Raw genomic sequence first — 11,912 nt, 5'->3', positions numbered from 1 at the left:
TTGCGGCGATAAGAAAGGGCCTGAAGAAACTCAGTTAGTGGAGAGGAATTCAAGAGACGAAAAGCTTTTGATTCCACCCTGTCTAAAAGAGCGGTGTGAGTGGAACCCCCATAGACATATGAAGCATACTCCATACATAGACAATTGAAGCCCTTGTACTAAGTAAGCAGCTGGGGTGCGGGTGAAAAAAACTGACGGAAACATCTCAGAACGCATAACTTCATAGAAGCTGTTTTAGCTAGAGATAAGATGTGAAGTTTCCAGATCAGATTATAAGTAAAGGACAGACCTAAAATGTTCAGTGTAGAAGAAGGGGACAGTTGAGTGTCAATGAAGAAGTAGGGATAATTGTCTGGAAGGTTGTATCGAGTTGATAGATGGAGGAATTGACTTTTGAGGCACTGAACAATACCAAGTTTGCTCTGCCCCAATCAGAAATTTTAGAAAGACCAGAAATCAGGCGTTCTGTGGCTTCCCTGCGTGAAATATTTACTTCCTGAAGGGCTGGACGTCTATGAAAAGACGTGGAAAAGTGCAGGGTGGTATCATCAGCGTAAGAATGGATAGGTCAAGAAGTTTGGTTTAGAAGGTCATTAATGAATAAGAAGAGGGTCAGAATGTGCTCCACTTTGGAAGTTAAGTAGTCAAAGAATTTCTTATATTCATAGGAGCTAGGTGAAGTATACAGCATATATAGTCAGCAGTATATAGTCAGCATATATAGTCAGCAGCATAGTCGTAGCGAGATGGCGGAAAACTCTGGAGATTCAAGAGAGTGGGCAAGAGAGCAAGTTGAGTATTTGCGCACATAAAAGCAAAATCCAGTTTTGGGTTGGAAATGAGGATAGAGAAAGTAGGAGGGAATAGAAAAGGGGTTACTGTCTGTTGCCTCAGACACCTGTGTTTCAGTGAGAAAGAGAAGATGAGGTTTAGTAGAGGAGAGGTGGTGTTCTACAGACTGAAATTTGATCTAAGACCGCGAATGTTGCAGAAGTTAATGAAGAAAAATTCAGGAAGGTGTCAGGACGCTTAAGGTCGATACCAGAAGAGCAGTCCGACCTGGGAACATTCGTGGTCCCCTCCCCAAATGAGGACTCCGAGGCTGGTGTAGGAGTCGCCATGATAAATTTGAATTTTGAGTGAATGGTGTGTGTGCAATTAGGTGATTGTGGTTTTGTGCGAAAGAAGAGAGTTTTCTTTAGAGGGCAGGCTGTGACTGCCCCCTTGTTTTGAGACAGAAAGGTCACAGCTAGATTTAACGATAAGTTCATACCACTTCTTGATTCAGTGATTTAGACCTCACTGGGAGTAATTATCGTTTCGGCAATTGCCTACTGCCTCCTTCTGCTAGTATCTGAACGCTTAAACGTTCTCATGTACAAATATGGAGGAGGCAGTAGGTGCCTGCCGAAACGATAATTAATCCCAGTGAGGTCTAAAGCACTGTTTAGTGGCTGCTGTGAAGTCATCATTAAACCCAGCTGTGAACTCACTGAACGTTTCCCTTTGTGTCTCACAACACAAGGGTGCAGTCACAGCCTACCCTCTAAAGACAACTCTCTTCCTCCACACAAAACTACAAGCACCTAATAACACACACACACTTCACTCAAAATTTCAAAATTATCATGGTGATTCCTACACCAGCCTCGGAGTCCCCATCTGGGGAGGGGACCATAAATATCCCCAGGTCGGACTGCCCTTCTGTTGAGGATCCTAAGTGTCTTGACACTCAACTTTTTTTTCATTACCTTCTGCAACATTCGTGGTCTAAGCTCTAATTTTCAATATGTAGAACACCACCTCTCCTCTTCTAAACCTCATCTTCTTTTCCTCACTGAAACTCAGGTGTCTCAGGCAACTGACAGTATCCCCTTTTCTGTTCCCTCCTACTTTCTCTATCCTCATTTTCGATCCAAAATTGGATGTTGCGTTTATGTGCGCTCTTGAATCTTTCGAGTTTTCCATCATCTGGCTACGACTACAGAGTCACTCTCAAACTAAATTTATCTGTGCTGTATACCTCTCACCTAACTCCTTTGACTATAAGAAATTCTTTGACTACTTAACTTCAAAAGTGGAGCAAATTCTGACCCTCTTCCCTTATGTAGAGATCTCCATTCTTGGAGACTTCAATTTTCACCACCAGCTTTGGATTTCCTCTCCCTTCACTGACCATCCTGGTGAACTAGCCTTCAACTTTGCTATTCTCCAAGACCTAGAGCAATTGGTGCAACACCCTACTCATATTCCTGACCGTCTTGGAGATACGCCCAACATTCTTGACCTTTTCTTAACCTCTGATCCTTCTTCTTGTGCTGCCACCCTCTCTTCTCCGTTGGGCTCCTCCAATCACAATCTCATATCTGTATCTTGTTCTTTCGCTCCAGTCCCTCCGCAGGATCCTCCTAAGCGAAGATGCCTCTGGCGTTTTGCCTCTGCTAGTTGGAGGGACCTGAGGAGGTATTTTGCTGATTTTCCTTGGAATGACTACTGCTTCCGTGTCAGACTCCCGTCTTTGTGTGCTGAGCGCATAACAGAGGTGATAGTGTCTGGCAAGGAGGTGTACATTCCTCACTCTTTTTCTCGACCTAAACCTCCCAAACCTTGTTTCAACACAGCTTGTTCTCGTGCTATACATGATGGAGAAGTGGCCTACAAAAGGTACTTAAGCCTTCCACCACCAGAATCTCATGCACTTTATATTTCTGCCCGGAACCATGCGAAGTCTGTTCTCCAACTAGCCAAAAACTCCTTCATTAACAGAAAGTGTCAAAACCTTTCTAGATTTAACTCCCCTCGTGACTTCTAGCATCTAGCCAAAAATATCTCCAATAACTTTGCGTCTTTTTCCTTCCCTCCTTTATTTCAACCAGATGGCACCACTGCTATCACATCTATTTCTACAGCTGAACTCTTCGCTCAAACCTTTGCTAAAAACACTACCTTGGACGATTCTGGGCTTGTTCCTCCCTTTTCTCCACCCTCTGACTACTTCAAGCTACCTATTAAAATTCTTCGCAATGATGTTTTCCATGCCCTCGCTGGCCTAAACCCTCGGAAGGCTTATGAACCTGATGGGGTCCCTCCTATTATTCTCCGAAACTGTGCCTCCGTGCTTGCACCTTCTCTAGTCAAACTCTTTCAGCTCTGTCTGTCAACATCTACATTTCCTTCTTGCTGGAAGTTTGCCTACATTCAGCCTGTTCCTTAAAAGGGTGACCGTTCTAATCCCTCAAACTACTGTCCTATTGCTTTAATTTCCTGCCTATCTAAATTTTTTAATCTATCCTCGACAGGAAGATTATTAAACATCTATGACTTCACAACTTTCTATCTGATCGCCAGTATGGGTTCCGTCAAGGCAGCTCTACTGGTGATCTTCTTTCTTTCCTTACTGAGTCTTGGTCATCTTCTTTTAGAGATTTTGGTGAAACTTTTGCTGTTGCCTTGGACATATCAAAAACTTTTGATAGAGTTCTATTGCTGCTGTGATAGACGGTCACTGTTCTTCTCCTAAATCTATTAACAGTGGTGTTCCTCAGGGTTCTGTCCTGTCACCCACTCTCTTCTTATTATTCATTAATGATCTTGTAAACCAAACTTCTTGTCCTATCCACTCCTACGCTGATGATACCACCCTGCACTTTTCCACGTCTTTTTATAGACGTTCAACCCTTCAGGAAGTAAATATTTCACGCAGGGAAGCCACAGAACGCTTGACTTCTGATCTTTCTAAAATTTCTGATTGGGGCAGAGCAAACTTGGTATTGTTCAATGTCTCAAAAACTCAAATCCTCCATCCATCAACTCGACACAACCTTCCAGATAACTATTCCCTTTTCTTCAATGACACTCAACTGTCCCCCTGTTCTACACTGAACATCCTCGGTCTGTCCTTTACTTATAATCTGAACTGGAAACTTCACATCTCATCTCTAGCTAAAACAGCTTCTATGAAGTTAGGTGTTCTGAGACGTCTCCGCCAGTTTTTCTTACTCCCCCACCTGCTAACTCTGTACAAGGGCTTTATCCGTCCATGTATGGAGTATGCTTCACATGACTGGGGGTTCCACTCATACCGCTCTTCTAGACAGGATGGAATCAGAAGCTTTTTCGTCTTCTCAACTCCCCTCCTCTAACTGACTGTCTTCAGCCTCTCTCTCTCATCGCCGCAATGTTGCATCTCTAATTGTCTTCTACCGCTATTTTCATGCTAACTGCTCTTCTGATCTTGCTAACTGCATGCCTCCCCTCCTCCCGCGGCCTCGCTGCACAAGACTTTCTTCTTCCTCTTATCCCTATTATGTCCACCTCTCTATTGCAAGAGTTAACCAGTATTCTCAATCATTCGTCCCTTTTTCTGGTAAACTCTGGAACTCCCTGCCTGCTTCTGTATTTCCACCTTCCTATGATTTGAATTCCTTCAAGAGGGAGTTTTCAAGACACTTATCCTTCAATTTTTGACTACCGCTTTGGACCTTTTTATGGGACTGGTATCTCAGTGGGGATTCTTCTTTTTTATTGGATTTTTGTTGCCCTTTGCCAGTGTCCCTCCTACATAAAAAGAATATAATATATCTACCGCAACTACTACTACTACTACTACTACTACTACTATTATAACCTGTATCTCACGCATGTCACAGTTAGTACAGGTGACAGGGAACACCTCACTTCCCTTTAGCAGATGTGTCTGTCCCATGGGGACACACCTGATCAAACACTCCTCTTTCTTTCCTTGGATTATCACATCGGCCCATGTTAATATTTCCGTCCCCATTTCACACTCTTTTGATGTTCGCCGCTGTTATTCCCCTCCCCCCTCTCCCCCTCCAGACAACGTCACCGGCACAATTCACTAACCGAATTTCAGCGGACAAGAGCTCTTGGTACCACAAAAGACTCACTAACCTGATCCTGAATATCAAGGTTATACCGCCACATCACTAATACCTCCACACGCTCACTCCACCACCATTCCACACCAAAATTCCTCCTGAGAGACGTCCCCCGCTCTGTTCTACCTCAATGCCTAAGGCGCTTTGTTTTCCCTTCAAGACCTCAGGACTCTGTTTTCCCCTCAAGAATGTGTTGTTGCCCACTCAAGCTCCCCTCATTTCCACATATTTCCACCTCAATTACACTTCCTCCCTTACGCATACAAACATATAGAGAACTTAGATTATGAAGAAAATAATACTACACGATATAAAATTAGTAAATAAGCCTTATACTAACTTATAATAAGAATAAGGATAAAGTCTAAAAGGCAGGTAAACGGAACAAGGGGGACACTAAGAAAACGTGTTCCTTTTCAAGGTAAACTCGGCCAATAACATGATAATCATCGAGCTTACGAACATGGCCATCTTTAACCATTTCCTTCTTTAACTTTTTAGACAGTTTTTGTGCTACGCTCTCGTCAGTGTATCTGCAGCGTAAAAAGACAGCATTAACCTTCTATTTTCCTTCTCTTCTCTCCTTAGTTTCAATGTAAACAATTTCTTACAGTGCTAGGAAGGTTAAGGAAGGACGACCACAGTAGGCTAAACTCATCGCCGGACAAATCTCAGCTGGATTCAAGTGTTGTACTCTGATCTCTTCCTATCACGCAGTGTCCTAAATAACATCCACACCTCGATCCCATGCCCTACACTACACTGTACCTACACTAAGTGGTACTGTACCCTGCTTACCTTTCATCCCCAGGAACGCTTAGTCTCATTAAAATTTACCATGCTCTGTCTGGGCACATTCTCTCTTTTAACATCAGCAAAGATTGCGAGTGAGTGTCGCACTTCTGGCTGCTTTTAGTGGCAGTGTAGTAGGTTCCAGCGACCAGCTACTAGTAGTTTCAAGTGACTAGGAACGCGTGCAAACCCAGTTTTACTGCCAGACGTACGAAACATTCACTCCCAGATACGGCAACACATAGACATCTTTACCCGACACCACTCGAAAGCAGCAGTAGTAGACATGCCATGTAGGTTAGGCAATGTTAGATTAGGTTAGGTACTGCTACACATCATTTAGGTTAGGTTAGATAATGCTAGGTTAGATTAGTGTCCTATTATCATAAAACCCGAACCATTCGTTTGATAAGATAAATAATCCATAACTAATACTAGAATTCCAGTAAAAAGTAAAAAGAACTGATATATTAAAGAAAAATTGTGTGGTGTGGCATAATAGCCAACGGATCTTGGCCAACGCCTAAACGTTCTTCCGAGAATAAAATGAGTGTTCTTAAGAGGGGGTCCAGGGAGGTCTGTGCATTGCCGTGGCTGGGAGTAAATGAGCCATACGTCTGGCAGTGAAAATTGGGCTGCTGGTACACTTGGTCACTTGAAACTAGCTTGAAACCTACGACAACGGCTCTCATGTCCGTAATACTGAGAATGAACCGAGCAGTGAATGAATGGCAGGCTTGTTTGCCTCATAGATACAGTACTTTATGCCTAAAGTGGACCCTACACGATCAACATTATTGACACAATATATTGACTCATTTTTATTGTGTAATAAAACATCAAATTCTTTTTAATGTCTTCAATATATTGTGTCATTCTTCAATACCGCCTCTTCACTGTCAATAATATTGTACGATATGGAATATTGCGCAATAATATTGATCGTATAGGGTCAGCTTTATACCATGTGACACCAGATTGGTTGTGGTGTCCACACTCCCATAATGAATTTTTCACATGTATCCTATAAGTATATGAATATTCACCGAGCCACTAAAGAGGAAAGAAAAGCATGACCACCTGAGATGCATTTCTTGAGCAGCACTCGAACACTATCACTCACAGCACCCACAGCACTCACAGTATCCCATTCTTCCCAGGACACACTCACTGCTGCACCACGGACGAACACAAACGCAATACACCACTGGCACAAAACACCATGAAACACACACACACACACACACACACACACACACACACACACCTTTGACACCAAATAAAATAATAAAACCTTACTACCACAACTAATCTGGCATTTCTTGACTGCCTCTACCACCAGCATTGCCTTACTTCGCACGGTCTGAGGATATTTACGCAGTCACGTTGAGGACAAGCAGCAGTGTGTAGGCAGTGTGGAGGTACCCTGAGTTCACATTATTCGACTAGAGGCGCTTGCTGTGTAGTCGAGAGTGACTGAAGCTGATGGAGACACGGTGATGGTCGATAAAAGAAGATATGGATAAGATAAATGAGGCGAGTAGCGTGTAGACGACACGCATGCTGCCCTTGTAAAGTGGGGAAGTCTCGATACCGAATGCGCCACTTTTGTTATTTCCGGACACGGAAAAATAACGATTATTGAGACTAGCTAGCTATCCAAATGGACTACCTATTAGGGAATATCATATCAAGGACGCCTAATATAGTGCTTAATAATTAGTGCTGAGTCTTTAGGGAGCTTCAAAAGAAAACTAGATAAATTCATGGATGAGGATGATATACACAAATACGAGTAGGTAGACAAATTCATGGATGATGATGACAGGTGCAAATAGGTAAACATGGAATGCCACGTGTAGGCCTGACGACTTCTTACAGTTTCCCATATCTCCTTATGTTTTTATGTTCTAATGTATTGACTTATTAAGTACATTACGGAGAAAGGGAAGTAGCCTGCCGACAGAATAAGTCCAGCTTCAGGGTCTGCAGTGAAGGGATTGTGCCTGAAATGAGAGAGAGTGGTGGGTAGAGGCAACGACGGGAGTGTGAAGGAAAAGGTGTGATTTTAAAATGGTGTGTTGCAGGGGCGTGTAGAAAGTGTGTGTGTGTGTGTGTGTGTGTGTGCTCGCGCGCTCCAGTACGTAGTTGCCATTATCATTAACCAGTACCTCTGCCTTTAAGTAAGTCAACATGGATAAAGAAGTCATTCTTCTGAAAAAAAAAAAAACTATAGTTCAAGTGTCAACAACAACATCAGCAACAGTAACCACAACGGAAGTAACAACATAATAATCAACATCAACAACAACAACAACGACAACTACAAGAACAATAACAACAACAGCCAAAGTAACTGTAAAACATGAGAAAACATTTTACGCTAGTAAAATTGATAAGCTGCACCTTATAGGTTACTCACGGTGCTTTCACAATGATTACCTCTTCGGAACCGCCTCTCTCTCTCTCTCTCTCTCTCTCTCTCTCTCTCTCTCTCTCTCTCTCTCTCTCTCTCTCTCTCTCTCTCTCTCTCTCTCTCCATTCTACATGGTTCCCTGTACTGTCGCTGACCATGAGTTAGTCACTGCCACTGTAAAGTTACAAAAACCAAAGCGTATACCCATAGTTAAAACATTCCGTGAATTGCACACATTTTCCTGATATTTTTTTGTAATTTATTAATAAAAGAAAGTCACAATCTAAACAAAATATTTTCAATAGATGTCATTGAGAAACAAGTAAATGTATTCACTGATTTTTTTTAAACAAATATTTAGATGCTCGTTCACCTCTAGTTACAAAAGAAGTTAAAAGGCACTCCGTCCTTGGATCAATGAACACTTACGAGCTCCTTTTCATAAATGGAACGTCACACAGGCATATCAGAAGAATGACAGACATAACGTAGACTTACAGGAAAAGTACAAGACTCTAAAAAGACAATAAATAGCCTGACTACCTAAACCTAAACAACCTAATAAAAAACTTGAAGACAAACGCAACACTGTTGCTACGTGGAGAACACTGAGCAGCTTATACCAAGTAGAAAAGACAAAACCTGCCACCTACCTAATGACGCGCCAGAAATCCAGAAAGTAAACTGTTTTAACGATTTCTTTGCTATTGTTAGAAAAGAAACATCTGAATAATCACAACAGCAGTTATCAGAACATGGAACTTTATTACAACCTATTAATCACAGCAACCCTGAGTGATAGGTATCGGCCCCAGCCTATATGGTGCAATGGTATAGTGATACTATTGCACTAATAGTCAAACACATGAAAGAACATTTTCTCTTATGGCTCCGACAGCATTCCACTGCGTTTCCTAAAAGAATCTTTGTCTGCAGTCATTGTATACCTGACAAGCATCTTAAATACCTCTATTGTGACGGTCATTCCCATTATTGTGGAAACGCAATTGCAGCCCCCATTTTTAAGTTTGGAAATATAAATGAACCAAAGAATTATCATCCAATATTTCTCTTGCCTATAATTTCATAAGTTTTGGAAAGAGTCATTACAGCACAGCTCACCAGACAGCTTGAAGGGAATCATCTAATGAATAACACTCAACACGGCTTCAGAGAAACACTGTCTACAGAGAGTGTTCTACTAACACTGTCAAAGAGGCTTTATGAAAACACTGATAAGAACAATATCTCTATAGTTACCTTATGTGATTTATCGAAAGCATTTGACAGTGTAAAGCATGAAATTTTATTACGTAAATTCACTAAGTTAAGAATCTATTCCTCCTGGTTCTCCAGTTACATACAAAAAAAAAAATGCTCAGCCTGTTCGCATCAGAGAAAATGTCTCTCAAAAAAAAAAAAAAAATCTTATGGGATTCCGCAAGGATCAGTACTCGGGCCTCTTCTTTTCCTCATTTATGTAAATGACCTGTCACATATCACTGACTGCCTCGTCATCCAATATGCAGATGATACACAATTCATCCATACAGGAAACATTGAGAACATGATTAACCTTATTCATTAAGGAGAAACTGTATCAAAAGCCAAGAACTACTTTCACATAAATTGATTTATGGGGGGGGGTTGTACGATCCACTAATCCCATGTTAAATTGCCTACCTTCAACTCGTATCTCCTCCCTTCTTTATTGACCAATTTCTTTCATTTAAAAAGCATTTTAATCAGGAAGAATAGGAGAACAATGCCTGCTATCGTTTTTCTTGTACGTATATATATATATATATATATATATATATATATATATATATATATATATATATATATATATATATATATATATATATATATATATATATATTATTTTTTTTTTTTATTTATTTATTTTTTTTTTTTTTTGTTCGAAGAAAAGTAAAAAAAGATTTGACTTTCAAATATTTGTCAAAAATGAAAATCAACTCCAAACAAAAAAAATCGATAGCAAACTTTGTTCGTCTCTCATAGTTTCATAAGCTGCAATAGCTCATATATGTGTAACAGGAATAACAACGGAGGAGATCATTTTTATATTCCAAAATCCACCAGCAAATTTAAAGGGTGACTATAATTCACCTATTTGCAGCTAGGGACTTGAAATTCACATGATATATACATCAGAATATGTTGAAAAAGCAGACTTAGTTTCATTTAGTTACTCGGAATGGTTTTTGTACATAGAGCGAGAGCGGTTCATGATTTCTCGCTTAATTGCGAAGGGGAGTAGGGGTGAAAACAATTTTTGTTATATTTCGTCATATTTCTAAGTAAAAACAGTGTTTAACTGTTTAGAATAAATAAAATATTAATGCTAAAGATATCTGATGCAGATACATTGATTTTTTGCTGGATTTATGAGAAAAATAATTATATAATTTTATTTTAACGTTTATAAATCTAAGAAAAATGGTTAGGCCTAAAATTTCGTGTTCTCTAATGTTCTACGCTATGAAAGAGGAGTAAATTTTCATGGTAGACTAAAGAAAAAACGGTATGTATGAAAAAATATGAGAAAAAAAAAGTAAAAAAAAAACTTATGCATGTCTCGCTGCGAATGACACCGTGGAATTACATGAAGGAAGACTTCGTTACATAAGAGGAAGAATTTTTTGTTATCAAAGCTTTACATATATTAAAAGAAGCGAGAAAAAATGCAGAGAATTGTAAAAGAAGAAGAAAAAAATCAGGTCCGGATCGTATAGCCCCCTTATGTTAAAAGCCAAAAAAAAAAAAAAAAAACTTAGTGCATGTTCATTGGAAGCAGAGGACTCACATCACAGATTCCACCCAATACTTGTTCACAGGTCGACAACAGTAATGCAATTCCCTCCATCTACTTGAAGAATTTAGGCATATATTTTGATTCGTATATAGCAAGGTCTTAAGCACCATTCTTTACATAAATCGGATCAAAGATAACTTCAATAGACAAGGATATCAATTATGCAGTCACTCGTCTTAAGTATTATCAACAATGGCATAAAGATATGAGTTCAACAAGCGTAACACACACTCGACAATTACAAAAACGTCAAAACTTTACCTCTAAGGTCGTACTAGGCGGCGGTGCCAAGTACGACCACGTGACACCTTTCTTAAGAGAGTTTGGCTGGCTGAAATTACACCAAAAGTATGTGTACGAATTAGGAATCATGTCTTATAAAGTTATAAAGAGAATGATTCCCAGACACCTCTTCCATGCCATTAGTGAGGGACGTGTGCCCTGTTCGCATCAGGCAACACCATCAATTATGTCTGTCTAAGACTAACACCACTACCAGTGCTAGATCAATAGTAGTAAAAGGACCAAGACTTTGGAACAGTCTTCCTTGTCATATAAGTAACACTCAGTCCTTATCGTCTTTTAAGAAATTTTTATTCTTATACATTTTAGATAGTCAATTAAGCACCAGACTCATTTAACCACAACAGTGTTGTATGTCATTCCTTTTACTCTTATTCTGTAAGGCTTTAGTTTGTAGTGTGCCTTTTTAATGTTTTCACTTCTTAATTTGATTATGTATCATTCTTTCCATGTAACTTTTTAGTAGTGATTTAACTATTCTAAATTAGCTATTTATATTGTTCTTTTAGGATGCTTAATTTTTAGTGTGACTAGAAGCGTTTCGCTTTCAGTATATCTTTATGTTTTTCTTACTTTACTTTCATTATATTCTTATGTAATATTCAATGGAACTGTTTCTTCCCTCACTTCATCATTATCATTATTGTCATTATTGCTATAA

General features: G+C 39.8%; 1 protein-coding gene across 2 annotated transcripts in view; it reads right to left on the bottom strand.

The window, feature by feature from the left end:
* The window catches only part of LOC135110189 (maltase A1-like), a 110,550-nt gene extending 103,364 nt beyond the window's left edge, over positions 1 to 7,186 (bottom strand). For both annotated transcript variants that reach the window (XM_064022218.1, XM_064022219.1), the window contains exon 1: positions 7,047 to 7,186. The gene's annotated coding sequence lies outside the window, so the exon portion shown is untranslated. The remainder of the gene's footprint in view (positions 1 to 7,046) is intronic.
* Between the last annotated feature and the right edge of the window lie 4,726 nt (positions 7,187 to 11,912).

This window comes from Scylla paramamosain, chromosome 20 (genome assembly GCF_035594125.1).
Source record: "Scylla paramamosain isolate STU-SP2022 chromosome 20, ASM3559412v1, whole genome shotgun sequence".
Classification (NCBI taxonomy): domain Eukaryota; kingdom Metazoa; phylum Arthropoda; class Malacostraca; order Decapoda; family Portunidae; genus Scylla; species Scylla paramamosain.
This window is presented reverse-complemented; position numbering and strand designations above follow the sequence as displayed.